General features: G+C 39.6%; 1 protein-coding gene and 1 pseudogene across 2 annotated transcripts in view; one reads left to right on the top strand and one right to left on the bottom strand.

Annotated features, from left to right (window-relative positions):
- ANKRD55 (ankyrin repeat domain 55) overlaps positions 1-19,008 on the top strand; it is a 138,507-nt gene that overhangs the window by 18,152 nt on the left and 101,347 nt on the right. The window lies entirely within an intron of this gene.
- On the bottom strand, positions 15,672-17,302 carry LOC107129988 (glycoprotein-N-acetylgalactosamine 3-beta-galactosyltransferase 1 pseudogene; annotated as a pseudogene).

The following is a 19,008-nucleotide window of genomic DNA, read 5'->3' as shown; positions in this document are numbered from 1 at the left end:
TGCACACCACTGCAGAGAGGATATATCTGGGGTCCCTGCTCCCCAAGCCACAGTTCCAGCGAACAGGCTATAGGAAGAGCGTCCTCTAAAGTGTCAATAATGATTGAGTATATATAAGGTTGCCATTACAATTAAGCAAGGAAAGGGAGAATTAACTAATAATTGACTATTTTGAAAAAAATTGATTGCAGAATACAAACAGAAAGTTTACAAATTTATATCAAGTACAATTCAATATAAAATAAGCACAAGGTTTCATAAAGTTATTTCTAATCATAAAAGCAATGAAATCAATTTAAAAATGCAGTATCCATAGATTTTGACTATATAAATGCTAAAAGATATTTTTTTAAAACCAACAAAACCAAACTGAGAACTTAATTGGCAAACAGGGAAAGGTAACCGTAGCATTATAACAGATGAAGTGTTAGTGTCTTTATGTAAAGCACTTTCAAATCAATTGGGTAGAGACAAATACTTTGAAATAATAAGATAGAAAGGATGCCAATAGATAATTCATAAAATGGACATAAACATAAAAATACTTCTTTCTCAGGAATAAAAGAAAAAAAATGGCCATTTCGGGGGTGGTGGAGCACACCTGTAGCCCCAGATACTCAGGAGGCTGAGGTGGGAAAATAGTTTGAAACCGGGAGGCAGAGGCTGCAGTGAGCTGAGATTGCGCCACTGCACTCTAGCCTGGGCAACAGAACGAGACTCCGTCTCCAATTTAAAAAAAAGAAAAAGTGACCATTGAAAATAATACACTATTCTCCTTTCACATCAGCATTAATTTTTTTTTTAATTATAAAGCACACTATCACTGATAATGGGGTGGTGTGTGTGCTCTCAAGCACTGCCTGGAAGGGTGTATTGGTCCAACTTTTCTGGAGGGCAGTTTCACCAAGAGTCAAATCCATTGACTTCCAAGTTCCCTTCTAGGAGTGTGTCTAAAGGAAATAATCACAAATGCACAAAAAGATATACATGTAAAAATGTTTTGGTATTATTCAGAATAGCAACAGAATTTATAATCACAAAAAGTAAGCTATTAAAATGCCCAGTAATGAGAAAATAATTATATTAGTAATGCTGAGTCCAGTCCATGGGATTTTATGTCACATTTTATAGATAACATTTTCAAATTTTATCTTATGATATAGGTAAATGTTTATAATCTGATATTAAGTGGCCAGCAGCAATGGCTTATGCCTGTAATCCCAGCCCTTTGGAAGGCTGAGGCAGGTGGATCACTTGAGGCCAAGAGTTTGAAACCAGCCTGCCCAACATGGCATAACCCTGTCTCTACTAAAAATACAAAAACCAGCCAGGTGTGGTAACGCACGCCTGTCATCCCAGCTACTCAGGAGGCTAAGGCAGGAGAATCGCTTGACCCAGGAGGTGGAGGCTGCAGTAAGCCAAGATCACACCACTGCATTCCAGCCTGGGTGACAAGAGCAAGACTGACTCAAAAAAAAAAAAAATTAAGTGAAAAAGAGCAAAAACCAAGACTATACAGTCATGTACCTCATAGTGACATTTCGGACAATAATGTACTACAAATATGATGGTGGTTCCATAAGATTATGATGGAACTGAACATTTTCTGAACTGAACATTTTCTATCACCTATTGATATCGTAGCCATCATAATGTCATGGCACAACACATTATCCAGGTGTCTGTGGTGATGCTGATATAAACAAACCTACTGCATTGCCAGTTGTTTAAAAAAAGCACACACAGGGCCAGGCACGGTGGCTCATGCCTGTAATCCAGCACTTTGGGAGGCCTAGCCAAGCGGATCACCTGAGGTCAGGAGTTCAGACCAGCGTGGCCAACACAGCCAAACCCCATCTCTTCTAAAAATACAAAAATTAGCTGGGCATGTTGGCGGGCACCTATAATCCCAGCTACTCTGGAGGCTAAGCCAGGAGAATCTCTTGAACCCGGGAGGCGGAGTTTGCAGTCAGCCCAGATGGTGCCACTGCACTCCAGCGTGGGTGACAGAGCGACTCTGTTTTACAAAAAAAAAAAAAAGGCCAGGTGCAGTGGCTCACACCTGTAATCCCCAGCACTTTGGGAGGCCCAGGCGGGCGGATCACAAGGTCAGGAGATCAAGACCAACCAGGCTAACATAGTGAAAACCCGTCTCTACTAAAAATACGAAAAATTAGCCTGGTGTGGTGGCGGGCGCCTGTAGTCCCAGGTACTCAGGAGTCTGAGGCAGGAGATGGTGTGAACCAGGAGGCGGAGTTTGCAGTGAGCAGAGATCGCGCCACCGCACTCCAGCCTGGGCGACAGAGTGAGACTCCGTCTCAAAAAAAAAAAAAAAAAAAAACCAGATACAGTTATGTACCGTATGCAATACTTGATAGTGATCTATGCCACTGGTTTATGTATTTACTATACTACAGTTTTATCATTATTTGTACTCCTTTTACTTTTTTGTTTGTTTTTTTTTAAGCTAACTGTAAAACAGCCTCAGGAAGGTCACTCAGGAGGTATTCCAGAAGAGGGCATTGTTCTCATAGGAGATGACAGTTTCATGCATGTTACTGTCCCTGAAGAGCTTCCAGTGGGACAAGATGTGAAGGTGGAAAATGAGTTATTGAAGATTCTGAGCTTGTGTAGGCCTAGGCTAATGTGTGTGTGTGTGTTTGTGTCTTAGTTTTTAACGAAAATATTTAGAAAATGAAAATAAATAAACCATTTTAAAAATAGAAAAAAGCTTAAAGGATAAAGATATAAAGAAAGAAAATATTTTTGTTCAACTGTACAATGTGTTTGTGTTTTAAGTGTTATTACAATAGAGCCAAAAAGTTGAAACAAATTTTAAGAGTTAATGCAGTAAAAATGTTGGAGTAAGCTAAGATTAATTTATTGTAGAAGAAAGAAAACATTTGTTTATAAATGTAGTGTAAGCTAAGTGTGCAGTGTTTATAAAGTCTACAGTAGTGCACAGTAATGTCCTAGGCCTTCACATTCAATCACCGCTCACTCACTGACTCACCCAGAGCAACATCCCGTCCTGCAAGCTCTATTTATGCTATGAGCCCTACACCAGTGTACCACATTTTATAGTCTATACCATATTTTTGCTCTACCTTTTCTATGTTTAGATACATAAATACTTACTGTGGTACAATTGCCTACAGTATTCAGTACAGTAAAATGCTGTACAGGATGGCAGCCTAGGAGTAATAGGCTATACCATATAGTCTGGGTTTGCAGTGGGCTATACCATCTAGGTTTGTGTAGGTACACTCTATGATGTTCTCATAATGACAAAAATCACCTACTGACACATTTCTCAGAACTATCCCTGGCAAGTGACTCGTGAATATACACAGTGTGACTAAAGTTTTGTAAATAAAAAATGCATGTAACTCCAGCACTCTGCTCAGAACAGTTGGTGGTGGTTACAATGTTAAAATCTTTCTATGCCCTCAGATCAACAGGGATTTCTCCATTCTCACTGCTCTAATCATTCCCCAGGAACACACACAAGACCAGCAAGTACAAAGTCATCTATCCTGCCCAGATATTAGGTGTGTTTCCATCCTGTTCCGGGCCCCTGACAAGGCAGTTGTTACACGCTCTTAATATCATCCTTGACCCAGTCCCTTCTCATGGAAGGGAATGTCCAAGTAGGGAAGGGGAGGAGAGGATAGAAGGGCGATTCACTTAGTAACTGAGCCACAAAATGGCCTCAGTGGTAGTCAAACTCGCACAGCATCTCTGAGACTTTCAGTCATTTCTTCAGATTCTGTCATTGTATCCCAGCCCATAGGAAGATCACACTGTGGGAGATTTAAGATTTGCACTGCTAGCCTGGTCCACCAGCCCTGCCACCCCGGCAGACACTACCTGCCACTGTCCTAATCCCTGAGGGCTGTACCCACTCAGGCAGAAGCACCTTCCAGAACTTCCTCCTCTTCTTTGTCTCCTGGCCTTGCAGCTGTGAGGACCTTTTAACCACTTTGCCTTCTCCTCAGGCACCTGCCTTGTCCTTTTTGTGGCCTTTGGGTTAGGTCACCACCCATTTTCAGCCATGCTCATTTGGAGTGCAGGATAGGGAACAAGAGACAGTTCAGATTCTGCTGGCGGGGGTTGGTGGGGTGATGGAAAGAGCAGAGGTACACAACTATGCACTATGAAACAACCAGACCCTTCAGGCTTCTGAGCTCGCCTACTGCTCACACTTCTCCCCACTCCTCCATTGCATGATGCAGGGGCTCTGTAAAGAAGGTGGGGTAGGATGCAAACCCATCCTGCAGCATAAGTCAAGTGTATGCAATACACCAACATTTTGGTGATCACTTTTGAGTTTATATTTTCTTCTTATCTGTGTTTTCATAATTTTTGTAATCCAGTCATTCGGGAACTACTGCCAATCTATGACTGTACAGAAAGCATACTCATACACTTTAAAGGGTCAGTAAAATTTTTAAGACAATTTAAAGAAGGAATGTGGAAATGCGTCGTTGAGGCCAGAAGCGGTGGCTTATGCTTGTAATCCCAGCACTTCAGGAGGCTGAGGTAGGGGAATCACTTGAGCCCAGGAGTTTGAGACCAGCCTGGCCAACATGGTGAAACCCCATGTCTACTAAAATCACAAAAAAGTAACCGGTCATGGTGGTGCACGCCTGTAGTCCCAGCTACTCGGGAGGCTGAGGTAGGAGGGTCATCTGAGCCCAGGAAGTTGAGGCTGCAGTGAACTGTGATTGCACCACTGAACTCCAGCCTGGGTGATGGGAGTGAGACTCTGTCTCCAGAAAAAAAAAAAAAAAAAAAAAAAAAAAAAAAAACAAGAAAGAAAAAAAAATGCATCATTGATAAAGAAAAAACAGAGTTCAGAAAAGGAAGGCACCCCTGGAAGACCAGCTGACAGAATGCAGCCACTACAGGGTGTCAGGGACAACTCAAAGCTCAGGGACTGCAGGGCAATAGATTTGTTCAATCTCTGACATTTGAGCCAGCCACCCAAATTACATTTGTTTTCTTAAACTATTTTTAGGAGACCAAGGCACTAGGGGCAGTTTTATAAGTGGGCACAGTAGAGGACCACAAGGAGGGTGCCTTTTAAAAGATCCAAGGAAGACCCCCTTCTCCAAATCTCCCCCAGCCCAACAGTCATTGTTCATGAATAATGGGTGATTCACTGTTTGGTTCTCCACAGATGCTAGCTAGACATGCAGAACATCAATCATGAAAGGAAACTTAGAGATCAACCTTCTACTCAATACAGGTGTCTCCTCAAGAACACTGCCAAGATGGGTTTGGTCAGAACCTGCTTAAACACAGATAGTGATAAGGAGTGCACTAGCTTGTGAGGTAATTGCTTCTGTATCTGAACAGCTCTAGTCATTCAAAAGTCTTATTAATTCCAACTTCTACCCACCAGAACTAGTTCTTCCCTGTGGGTTTACAGAAAACAAGTCTAGGCCAGGTGCAATGGCTCACACCTGTAATCCTAGCACTTTGGGAGGCTGAGGAAGGTGGATCCCTTGAGGTCAGGAGTTCGAGACCAGCCTAGCCAATATGGTGAAACCCCATCTCTACTAAAAATACAAAAATTAGCTGGGCATGGTGGCAGGCGCCTGTAATCCCAGCTACTTGGGAGGCTGAGGCAGAAGAATCGCTTGGACCTAGGAAGCAGAGCTTGCAGTGAGCCAAGGTCGTGCCAGTGCACTCCAGCCTGGGCAACAGAGTGAGACTCTGTCTCAAAAGAAAAAAAAGAAAAGAAAACAAGTCTAAACTCTCTTCCAGCTTTTTCAAAATTGAAAACAGCTATCATGTTCAACTGAACATGAACATTCTGCTCTGTTCCAGACTAAACAAACCAATTCCTCCTTTTCCAGAGCTGGCAGTTAAAATGGCAAATGCCTGACTCCAACACCTGCCATTCCTGGAAAGAGAGGTAGGTGGAGTCATGTATTTGATTCAGAAGAAAGTAAGGAAGATTGGAGGAAGGATGGTTTCATAACAACACTTAACTTACTTTTCAATTTCCAAAAGCCAGCAAGGCTAGCATAATCCTTCATAAAATTAAAGATTTCTATCTGCCTGTATTAGTCCATTCTCATGCTGCTACAAAAAAACTGCCCAAGACTGGGTAATTATAAACGAAAAATAAGACTCACAGTTCTGCAGGGTTGGGGAGGCCTCAGGAAACTTACAATCACGGCAGAAGAAACAGCAAATGCATCCTTCTTCACATGGCAGCAGGAAGGAGAAGTGCCAAGCAAAGGGGGAAAATCCCCTTATAAAACCATCAGCTCTCGTGAGAACTCACTATCGTGAGAACAGCAGCATGGGGGAACCACCCCCATGATCTAATTACCCTCCACGAGGTCTCCACCAACATGTGGAGATTACAATTCGGATTACAATTCAAGATGAGATTTGGGTGGGGACACACAGCCAGACCATATCACTGCCTAATTACCAAAGTACTTCCTGACATAATATTTTAACATCAGAAAAGTTTCCACAAAACCCCAGTGGGTGAGAAAGCTCATCTGAGCAGAACATGTATATTAAATTGATCAATAAATGTGTATATTGCCCCCATCGTAAAGGTCCTATACATAAATATTGAGATTTTTTAAGATTTAATATTATTAAAATAGGCCGGGTGCAGTGGCTCAAGCCTGTAATCCCAGCACTTTGGGAGGCCGAGACGAGCGGATCACAAGGTCAGGAGATCGAGACCATCCTGGCTAACACGGTGAAACCCCGTTTCTACTAAAAAATACAAAAAACTAGCCGGGCGAGGTGGCGGGCGCCTGTAGTCCCAGCTACTCGGGAGGCTGAGGCAGGAGAATGGCGTGAACCCGGGAGGCGGAGCTTGCAGTGAGCTGAGATCCGGCCACTGCACTCCAGCATGGGCAACAGAGCGAGACTCCGTCTCAAGAAAAAAAAGAAAAAAAAGAAAAAAAATTATTAAAATAAAGATGCATTCTATAAAAGTGCATTCTGAGAGGCATCTTTACTGAATTTCAACACAGACACCCTCCTTAAAACAGAAAATTCCATTCCCCAGGTCCTCTTCGTGCAGGAGAGACGCTCAACGTGAAATGCCCTTCACAGCTCAGAAAACCTACCCCCACAAGAGCACAGAGATGCTAACATTCAAAGAAACACAACATGTGCTGCATCACAAATTTGGTTACGGAAGAAAGATCTGATTGCAGCCAGATATTTACCCTTGAGATAATATTGTTGCAAGACTTCCTCCCCACAGAATGAAATCTCTTCTTTTCCACTCCCAGGGTATGAAGGTCACTTTGCATGTTTGTTCCCTCAGCTGGTACATGTGGAAAGCCTGGAGCGATTTTTCCCTTTAAAATGTTAGAAAGAAACTTTCTTCTTCTCATGTGACTGACACTTTCTAAAACACTCTTATCATCTCAGGCAGTACACCCTGAGGGACTGGAGAAGACGTGAGACCTGGTAAAAATGTTTCTGCTCACAAAATTCCTACAGCCTGCTGCGCAAGGCAAAGGGTCTCGTTTAAGGGCAAGAAGGCACAAGTGCCTATCTATGTCAAAGTAGTAATTTGAATAATAATAACAACAGACAGACTTTGTTTTTTTTTCTTTAACTTTTATTTTAAGTCCAGGGGTACATGTGTAGGATGTGCAGGTTTGTTACATAGGTAAATGTGTGCCATGGTTGTTTGCTGCACAGATCATCCCATCACCTAAATATTAAACCCAGCATCCATGACCTCTTCTTCCTGATGCTCCCCCTCTCCCCACACCACCGCCTCTGACTGGCTCCAGTGTGTGTTGTTCCCCTCCATGTGTCCATGTGTTCCCATCATTCAGCTCCCACTTATCAGTGAGAACAGGTGGTGTTTGGTTTTCTGTTCCTGCATTAGTTTGCTGAGGATAATGGCTTCCAACTCCATCCATGTCCCTGCAAAGGACATGACCTTGTTCTTTTTTATGGCTGCATAGTATTCCGTGGTGCATATGTATCACATTTTCTCTATCCAGTTTATCATTGACGGGGCATTTAGGTTGATTCCAAGTTTTTGCTAATAGTGAATAGTGCTGCTATTGTGATATGCATGCAAGTATCTTTATAATAGAATGATTTATATTCCTTGGGGTATATACCTAGTAATGGGATTGCTGGATCAAATGGTATTTCTGCCTCTTGGTCTTTGAGGAATCACCCCACTAATTAACACACTTTGAATATTTGCTCTGGGCCAGGCACTGCTTTAAGCACATCATATGAATTAATTCATTTAGCTCTCAGAACAGCCCTAACAGGGAGGCAGTATTCTTACTCGTTTGGCAAGTGAAGAATGGACATAGAGATGTTAAGCAACTCGCCTAAGGTCAGATAGCTAGCAGGTAAGTGGCAGTGCCAGAATCAAACTCTAGAGGTGAGGCCCCAGAGCCTGTGCTCTTACCATTTTTCTATATGTACGCTTTGCATCACCTGATATATTCGAAAAGAGTCACATGAGACTAATTTTGTTTCAATGCCAGTTGGCTGTATCAATGACCTTTAACTTGTTCTTGCATGGTCAAAGAGTTCCAGATTGACTCGGGACCCAGGTGAAGGTCCACAGAGACTCTTCATTACCAGTGGGTGGCAATGTTGTCCCATGGAGCCATCATGGTGCAGTGTTAAGGCCTGGCATGCTCCTTAAAGGCGGAAAGACTGGCCACTTTGTGGATAGGTCATTCTGGGTACCCCCAAGAATGCAATTTCTTCGAAGCATTCAGGATAATCCTGCATAAGGAGAGAGGAAATTAGGGGAATGCCCAGGAAACTGTTCATTGAAGTGATTCTTCCCCTGTCCTGCCATAATATCTCCAGTATGTCTCAATCATAAATAAGACATTCGTCTTCCCACTAGGACATGTCTTTCTTAGGGACAGAAACTCTACAGCCTTTGTAACTACAATTTTACTAGCCTGTGGTAGATGAGTAAATGAATGAATGAGTTCTTCGAGGCAATCAATTCTATTTCAAGGAACAATCTAAGAAAGATCTGCAGAGTCCTCTGTGGTTGTCCAAAATGAATCCAGACATCACTGGTGACCCTAGGATGTGTTTAGTCACCCAAGAATCCTCTGAATAGAATAAACCAAAGAAAGCCTCCCCAAATTACTCTGGTCTGAACTCTTGAAGTTGCAATGCAATTTTTGGTCCTTTTGCAAAAGGGTCACAGCTCAGGCAGAACAAGTGTCAAGCTAACTTCTGGTTAATTTCAACAAAATGGGCCCAGTAACCGATGCAGTCAAGGGCTTTCCCAAAGAACTCCATAATAACCCAAGGACAGATCCACCATGTGAAGCTCTAAAAAAGGAACCTTTTTGTAAAATCTGAGATACTCTAACGAAGGCCCTCTAATCTAAAACATTTTTAATAGCCTATTACATGTCTGACAGTATTAATGCTAAGCCCCTGACATTGGATAATTTATGATACATCCAGAAATCAGTTAGGTTTTGTGACCATGAAAAATGAAGGAAAGAAATGATCTTAAGACTGTCTATCCTTCCAATTTTTAGGTAAAAATTAATAAAAATTTAAATATATACCTTTGTTTTAAAAAAAAACCCTACTAGAGTATTTATAAAGGTCAGAATTCGCAAAATACATACTTTTTTCTTTTTTAGGATGTTATCAAACAGCAAGGACTTGTTTTCTTAGTTTTATAGACATGCTAGGCTCTGTGTACCCCCTTAGTATTAGTATTATTAAAGCTAGTACGCCTGACTTCTCTCTCACCATGTAAGGAAAAAAAACTTGGTTTATTTTGACAGGTATAAAAGAACATACATTCATTATAGAGAATTTGATAAATATAGAAAGTTCTGAAGAATATCCAAAAGATTATCTCTATTGACTTTTTGATGCACATTCTTCCAGGCTTTTACAGACTTTTACACATTTCATGTATATATATACTACAATTAAAACACAATTGTAGAGATGAGGTCTTGCTATGTTGTTCAGGCTGGTCTGCAACTACTGGTCTCAAGTAATCCTCTCACCTCGGCCTCTTTTTTTTTTTTTTTTTTTTTTTTTTGAGACGCTGTCGCACTCTGTCGCCCAGGTTGGAATGCAGTGGCGCGATCTCGGCTCACCGCAAGCTCCGCCTCCCCAGTTCACGCCATTCTCCTGCCTCCGCCTCCCGAGTAGCTGGGACTACAGGCGCCCCCCACCACGCCTGGCTAATTTTTTTGTATTTTTAGTAGAGGCGGGGTTTCACTGTGTTAGCCAGGATGGTCTTGTTCTCAACTGACCTTGTGATCCGCCTGCCTCGGCCTCCCAAAGTGCTGGGATTACAGGCGTGAGCTACCGCGCCCCGCCCACCTCCGCCTCCTGCTATGAGTCACCATACCAGGCCACACCTAAGGTTTTTCTGTTTTTTTTTTTTAACGTTGAACATGGCAATTTATTTTATGCATTATTTAAATCCACTGTTGAAAAATGTTCAAAAGCCACTTTAAGAAACATTTAAAAATATATTTTTCTGACTTAATGGTGATCACTTAAAATAAGCAAGTCACCAGACATTTTTAAACCATTCATAGCACCATTACCTTAAATAATTTTTAAATTCCAAAATACAAACATTCACTATGTAGTACAACACACTGCTTAGCAGTAAGATTAGTTTCCCTCTAATAAAATACTTCGTGTAGATTATTAATTTGCTGGGCCCTGCAAAGTTATTAAAACTTAACTAACATAAACTGAAAACTAGAGAGGTAAGGGAATTGAAATAGAGAACAATTCAACTCTAAAACTTTAGAGTTGGTTTCTCTAGAGAGAATTTGTAAAATTCTTTATTCCACCCTTTGTTAAAATTGTTATTTCAACTCTTACATATAAACACATGTTTAGGTTTTTGGGGGTTTTTTGTTTGTTTATTTTTGAGACGGAGTCTCACTCTGTCGCCCAGGCTGGAGTGCAGTGGCGTGATCTCGGCTCACGGCAAGCTCCGCCTTACCAGTTCAGGCCTTTCTCTTGCCTTAGCCTCCCAAGTAGCTGGGACTACAGGCACCCACCACCACGCCCGGCTAAATTTTTTGTATTTTTAGTAGAGGCGGGGTTTCACTGTGTTAGCCAGGATGGTCCCAATCTCTTGACCTCGTGATCCGCCAGCCTCAGCCTCCCAAAGTGCTGGGATTACAGGCGTGAGTCACCGCACCCGGCCCCTAGACACTGTTTTTAAATCAACAGAGGTAACATTAACATTTAGCATAGGATCTACCACAAGTTGTCTCCCAGATTGCTTCAGTATGTTTCTGTTAGGCCTACTATAAAGTAGAAAAATAAAGCAAATGGGTTTTGGGGTTTTTTGTTTTTGAAAAAAGGGTGAGTGGAAAAATCCAAATAACTTTACTTCCTTTAATAATTGTAGATGTGGCCGGGCCCGGTGGCTCACGCCTATAATCCCAGCACTTTGGGAGGCTGAGGCAGGCGGATCACCTGAGGTTGGGAGTTCAAGACCAGTCTGACCAAAATGGTGAAACCCCATCTCTACTAAAAATACAAAATAAGCTGGGCGTGGTGGTGCATGCCTGTAATCCCAGCTACTCGGGAGACTGAGGCAGGAGCATTGCTTGAACCAGGGAGGCGGAGGTTGCGGTGAGCCAGGATCATGCCATTGCACTCCAGCCTGGGTAACAAGAGTGAAACTCCGTCTCAAAAAAACAAAAAAAGTAATAATAATTGTAGATGTTGAATTAATTTAAAATTCTAGATTTTTAAGTAGGGCAACTATCTTGAGAGCCAGCAGGCATTATTCTTAGACTTTCACTTTCAATCTCATAGGGAAACCCAGTTCATAGATTTAAAATTATCAATTAAGTAATAAAAATTTTAATCACTATTAACAGCCAAATTAACCCTGTGAAAGCAGCATTTAAGAGTAACTAGAAAATGGGAATTAGTAATAAAGCAAATAAAGAAGGGCAATAAATACAAAGCAGAAACTGTCAAAGATAATAGTCTTATGAACTGAAAACAAATGGAGAATAAAATGCTAGATATACTTTAATCAATCAAGTGATTCTTTCAAGTACAATAGTGCATCAATCTGGTAATAACTATGGTTTGACAGTCTCAAAGAAGTGAAAAATTAATACTCAAGAAAACAATTGTGAAAATAACCAGTTAGCAAATTAATGCTCAAGTCCAATTCCATATTCAAATAATAATAAAAGTCAATCAGTGGTTTATTTTAATATATCATTACAGTAAGAAAAACTCCTCTGAAATGTATGATATTTGAAAACAAACTGGGACAAAAATCTGCTTTATCTATGAACTTTCCACTAGAAAATACAAGCATACCATCGTTAGAGAACATAAGACATCAAAAGCCTTATGTGTTAAAACCATACTAAAACAATTTATCTAAGTAACGAAGATCTTAATCTAAAAGATAGTGAATACATCATCATCATGAAATCTGGTTTTATGTGCTCTACAGAATACTTGGAGAACTGTTTTTGTTTTTGTTTTTGCTTTATTAGGTCACACAAACCAGAAAGAATTGGCAGAAAAATGCTCTCTATATTATAAAATAGCATTTACTACTTCAATTTAAATTCTTTTTACCAACAATTGTAGACCTTTTTGATGACACTTATTTTATGTATGTTTTAAATAAATTATGTACTTATTAGTACTTGATTAACCCTTCCTGCCTCAATATAAAATTACGAAACTTAGAGAATTACAGATTTTATCGTGGTCCCTGATATTAGCCACTTTGGAGAAGCTAAAAATTTGGCCATATGAATGATCCAATGACCCTTTAAATTATCTTTATATTTAATATTACGTGATCCTGCACTATACTGATTTAAAACATGCTCTTTGAAAAAATGTCTTAATAATGGAGCAGTAATCTTCAGTGTGTTTCAAACACTATTTGTACCAAAATCATGTAGGTGTTGGCAGTGGTTCTCAAACTAGGATGATAAAGACACCTGCAGTTTGCTTAAACACAACTGCTAGCCCCTGCCCCTGCTCCTAGAGTATCTGATTTAGTAGATCTGAGATGGGACCCTAAGAGAGGTTGCATTTCCAACATGTTCCCAGGTGATGTTGATGCTTTTTGTTGGGACCACACTTTTGACAATCACTGCCCTAGGGCATCTGGTAAGAATGCATACCTTTGGGCCCCATGCTTAAATTAGAATTTCTGAGATTGGGGTCTTCAGATCGGCATTTTGTCCTAGGCAAGTGTGCAAACCACAGTTTAAGAATCACTATGACAATTTGACTGGGTTAATTTGCCTATTACTGGCCAATGTATCAGTTGTCATATATCATATAAATAAAAATGGAAATAATGTTCGACTAACCCCAAGCCTGATACAGTTCAAATGAACACACAGGGTTTGAATATAAATCCTGCCTCTGTTACTTACTAGCTTTGTGACAGTGACAAAGTAACTTTAATTCTCCAAGCCTCAGTTTCCTTATCTATAACATGGGAATAACACCCAAATTTTGAGGATTAACACTATTATACACAGAGTAAGCACAATAGTTAGCACACAGTAGGCACTCGATAAATACTAGCTATTACTTATTAAGAAATGTATGAAATATTTCCTTCAGTATCTGGTCAAAGCAAATTTTTTATTCACTTAAATGCAATAGTTACACTCCAAGGTAATAGAATAATAATACAATCTTGTATTCATTGCTCCCTATTCTGGGACAGATAGTGTTCTAAGAACCTTACATTTATTTAATCCTCATAAAAATCCTGTGAGGTAGGTAGTACTATCATCCCTAATTGACAGATGAGAAAATTGAGACACAGAGAGATTAAATAAAATTGCTCAAGGTTACAAAAACAGTAAGTGTTGGAGCAAGAATTTAAACCTGAGTAAGTCTGACTCTAGAACCCAGGATTCATCACAACATTCATTTCTTGTGAGTAAATCTTAAGGTTTTTGGATATTTATAGTAAACCATTTATACTTCTAGTCAAGTAACACATATGAAAATTCATGTCCACACTATTGTGAAGAGTTGTTCAAAGAATAAAATGAATGCCTCAAAATTTTGGCAGATAATACTACCATGATAATAGGTAAAAATTGGTGCATGTTTTCACTATGTGGACAGAGTAATCAATGGTTAGCCAACGAGAACAATATCCTCTCAAATATACCATTCGAGGAGTCATGATTGTGACATGTTTTGGCACAATAAATAGAAATTATTTAGCTAGCCAGGTGCTGTGGCTCACACCTGTAATCCCAGCACTTTGGGAGGTGGAGGCAGGTAGATCACCTGAGGTCAGGAGTTCAAGACCAGCCTGGCTAACATGGCAAAACCCCATCTCTACTAAAAATACAAAAATTGGCCGGGCGTGGTGGCACACACCTGTAATCCCAGCTATTCGGGAGGCTGAGGCAGGAGAATCGCTTGAACCCGGGAGGCAGAGGTTGCAGTGAGCAGAGATCATGCCACTGCACTCCAGCCTCGGGGACAGTGAGACTGTCTCCAAAAAAAGAAATTATTTAGCTAGACAGCAGAGTCAGTGGCACGACAGTCATGTAAAATTGGCATAATGATAAACATAAGGAAAATGTAAATCTTTTGTGCCATTAAAAATAATCTCATAGAAAGTCTGTAAAATATTCTGTTATGACACACTCAGTCTTGCTAAAGATAATAAAAATACAAATTTTCTTTCAGAAACTCTTTAAACAGAGAGTCACTAAAAATAGAATGAAACATTTGTGAATGTTTTTGATGACAGCCTTGAATAGGTCGTTGTTAGAATTATCCACTGGCAAGACAATTATCCCAAAATAGTAAGTCAGCATCAACTTTCAGACTGTTATTTGTAAGTTAAGTATCTACTCTTTCAATATATAACGTTTTTGTTTAAGTACTCTGCGTTTTCTATTGTTTTTAATTAATTCTTTTCAAAACCTTGCATTCAAAATAATCTTGCCAGTGTAACTAATAGCCACCTTGGATCCTAAAAATGAATGTTATAACTCTGCTTTAAGCAAGTTATGAAAAGCACAAACACGTTCTCATCTCTCAACAGGATGAGAATGAAAGAAATCAAAACTATGTAGTTAGAAAGAGTTTAAAATAATCAATTTAAAATGTCACTTAGTAATCCCTGAGAGTGGCACTGATATAAGAAAAGCATCCTCAAATAGCATTAAATTTATTATTAGTTACCCATAATTAACAATGGGTAAATTTGGGAACAAATATTATAAAATACATGTTTACAGAATGCTATGAATGCTATGAGTAAATTAATATTAATAGTGGAGAATTGTATTCAAGGGTGGGTAAACATATTTAGAAGAGAACCAACAGAGATTCCATAAAGGATTACTAATTCGAATCAAATATATAATATAGTCAAGGCCCATATAATTTTAAAGTACGGTTTTATTAAGGCACTTCAGGATAAATGCCAGTCTTATTTTAGCTTCTTTTGGAAGAAAAACTGCCAATTATAAATAATCACAGCAAAATTTTCATTAGACAAAAACTGTATGTGTTGGGAGGGGTTGGATCATGTATATCATACTGCAAATATAAACTCAACTCTTGAGCTGTATTAATAACACTGAGCAACAATATTTCTTTCTAAAATTTTCTTTAAGGCAGATCTGTTTATTACTAACATAGCACAGTGTAGTTTTAGCAAATTCAACTGTTTTAGTTTCTTAGTGACAATAATACAGATGGTCAAAAATAGACAACAAAATCTCTTTTCTAGTTCCTCTACCTGGCCACCATTTTAAAAACACAATTTCTTCTTATATATATAGATATATTTTTATATTACTGTGTCAAAACACATTTTAACAGACTTCGCAGGTCATTTAAAGCTTCAGTTTATAGTCATTCATGTGAAAGGTTTCTATATGGAATGTTCACTTAGAATTCCTCCCTGGGATTCCAGTGTTCTATGTCAGAAATGCAGAAGTCCTTCAGTGCAATGCTAGACATTTTACCTTTGTTCATTCGTGATTTTCTTTCAAGGGTCTCCTAACTTCACTTTTGTGCCTTCATTTTTGTTTGCTTGACTAATTTCCTTTAGTATATTTTCAGGTAAGGTAGCTTGATATCTGTATAAATAAATATACGGACGAAGATGATAAATGAGGTATTCTAACACATACCCAGTTGTAAAAATCAACATAGTGAAAAGAATCTGCAAGATCAGAACAGCAACCAGGACCCTCTACAGGAGGATAATAGTTGTAATTCCTGTACCAAAAGGTTCTAAGTAGATAACCTTTATTAAGTGGTGTTCTGGCACAAAGGGATGAAAAGGTTTTTTTCCAATGGCATCTCTGGAATCTCCTGCTTCTACATTTATAATTTCCATGCATCTTCCCAGTGCTAAGTCTTCAATGGAGAAATTATGTGTACACTTGTCTGTTTTAAATGCATCAACAAATCTCTTCAAGCCTTCTTTGCTTAGTAAATATGCTGCTCCTCCACTCATATAGCCCTGTTTTACAAAGGGTTTAAATCTTCTTCCACAGTAAATGGGTTCTTTAGAATCATATTTTGAAAGAAGCCATCTCAAATTGTCTAGTACGAAATATGTATCATCATCTGCTTTCAAAAACCAATCAACGTCTTCTAAATGATGTTCATGAACATACTGAAAAGGTTTAATTGTTTTCCAGTAAAGCTGATCTCTGCCTTCTTTGGTTTTCAATCCCACAGCAGGGAAGTCTTTATTTTCTTCTGAACTCATAAAAAACACTTTGTGACTATGCTGGACCCAGGTAACTTTGACACGTTTGGCCTTTTTCTCTAGGTTTTGAGGGCCTGTCATAACCCAGCAAAGAATTTTAACTTGCTGATAGAGGTTTTCAGTGATGTCTATGTTCTCATCTTTACGTTGGCTAGAATCTGCATTGAAGTTCATTTGTCCTTCTAGATGATTCTGTCCATTATCATCTGAATGCCTCGCATGAGGATCATTATGAAGAACATCAGACTGGGTGTCACCCTCTTCTCCCAACAAAATACTAAATAGCTGAGAACATAAAAGAAATCCTATTGCTGATCCATAGAGGAAGGTAAAAAAATTCAGCCAGGATTTAGAGGCCATCTCCAAAAGTGTATTTCTGACATCAGCCCCGGCTCCCTCTTGCCCCTCCTGGGGGGCAGAGAGGGCGACGACACAGGACTGGCGACCTTTGCTTCTCTGGGCACCCTCAGAAGTGGCTCCTGGCCCCTTGCCGAGGCTGCTAGCTGCCACCCAGATCATTCTCCGGCAGCGGCAGCAGAGTTTTAAATAAAATACAATCTGCATGTCTTCACATGCTTCTTTCTTCCTATTTGTTCATGTTTCTTCCATTTTCTGTCCTCAGAATCTCTCACCCTGTGTGTATTCTGAAATCTCTCTTTATGCACCCATATAGAAGTCTATCTGTTTAAAGCAGTTAGAGAGGCAAGATCATTCAAAACATGCTCCTCATGTAAGCCATGTGGAAAGAAAGATAGATGATGAATAGATGAGAAAGAGAGAGAGAGAGAGAGAGGAGTGATAGGAAGGAGACATGGAAGGACTGAGGTATTGTTTATGTAGATCTTTTAGATATCTTAATAAGTGGGCTTCTGACTGTCAGTAGAAAAAAACTTTCCTGCCCTCATTTTAGATTCTATTAGGACCGTCAGTCATCCTCATCTTTGTACTTGTTATTTCTACATCATGCTTCCTCATTTCTCCAGAAATTTTCTGAACAGTTTCTAAGTTTGTGACCAATTATTTGCCTTGACCGCAACTTAGATTGGCTCTTTCTAAACAACCCCTAGGGAAGCTCCTTCTTTTCCTATTTCCTCGTTGTGCTGTGGTTTAGTGTACATTGCAGAGCCAGAAGGAATTGTGAAGTACATGCTATTCTGCTCCACACGTCTTCCTTTTCCCCCTACCCTGTGCTTCACTCTGTGTCCAAATTCCTTCTAAACAGGTTTGGTGGCCATCTAGCCAAGAGAGGTCATCTTCAGTGACAGGAAGTTCACTATTTCTTGAGATGACCCAGTCCATTTTTATAAACTCTAATAATAATTAAAATACCTGTCTCTCTCACTCTCACCCACTGCTATTTCTAACTATGGGAGTCTCATAGAGCAATTTAACCATAAAATTGTTTGCATAAAAGCCCTTTGAAAAACAATTCTATTTACAATGGTATGAGAAAGAATCAAATACTTAGGAATAACCAAGGAGATAAAAGACAGGTACACTGAAAACTACAAAGCATTGCTGAAAGAAATTAAAGAGAACACCAGTAAATGGAAAGACATTTTATGTTTCATGAATTAGAAAACTTAATATTATTAAGATGCCAATACTACACAAAGCAATCTACAGATTCAATATAATCTCTGTCAAAATCCCAATGATGTTTTCTACAGAAATAGAAAAATCATCCTAATATGCATATTGAATTTCAAGAGACCCCAAAATAGCTAAAACAATCTTCAAAAAGAACAGTTGGAGGTTTCACACTTCCTGATTTCAAAACTTACTACAAAGCTACAGTAGTGAAAACAGTGTGGTACTGGCATACAGACAGACATATAGATCAGTAGAATAGAACTGAAAGTCCAGAAATAATCCCATACATTTATGGTCAACTGATTTTCGACAAGAGTGCCAAGACCATTCAATAGGGAAAGAATAGTTGCTATGACTTGAATGTTCCCACTGAAAGTTGTATTGAAATTTAACTGTCATTGTAACAGTATTAAGAGGTGGTGCTTTTAGAGGTGATTGGGGCATGAAGGCTCTGCTCTCATGAATTGATTAATACTGTTATATTAGGAGTGCGTTAGAGATCTCTGGCATGGGTGTCTGATAAAAACAATGAGTTTGGCCTGATTTCCTCTTCTGTCTCACATGCTCACTTCTGCCTTTCACCCTTCTGCCATGAGATCATCCTCACCACATGTTGGCACCATGCCCTTGGACTTCCTAGCCTCAAGAACCATGAACCA

The sequence above is a fragment of the Macaca fascicularis genome, chromosome 6 (assembly GCF_037993035.2).
Source record: "Macaca fascicularis isolate 582-1 chromosome 6, T2T-MFA8v1.1".
NCBI lineage: Eukaryota > Metazoa > Chordata > Mammalia > Primates > Cercopithecidae > Macaca > Macaca fascicularis.
This window is presented reverse-complemented; position numbering and strand designations above follow the sequence as displayed.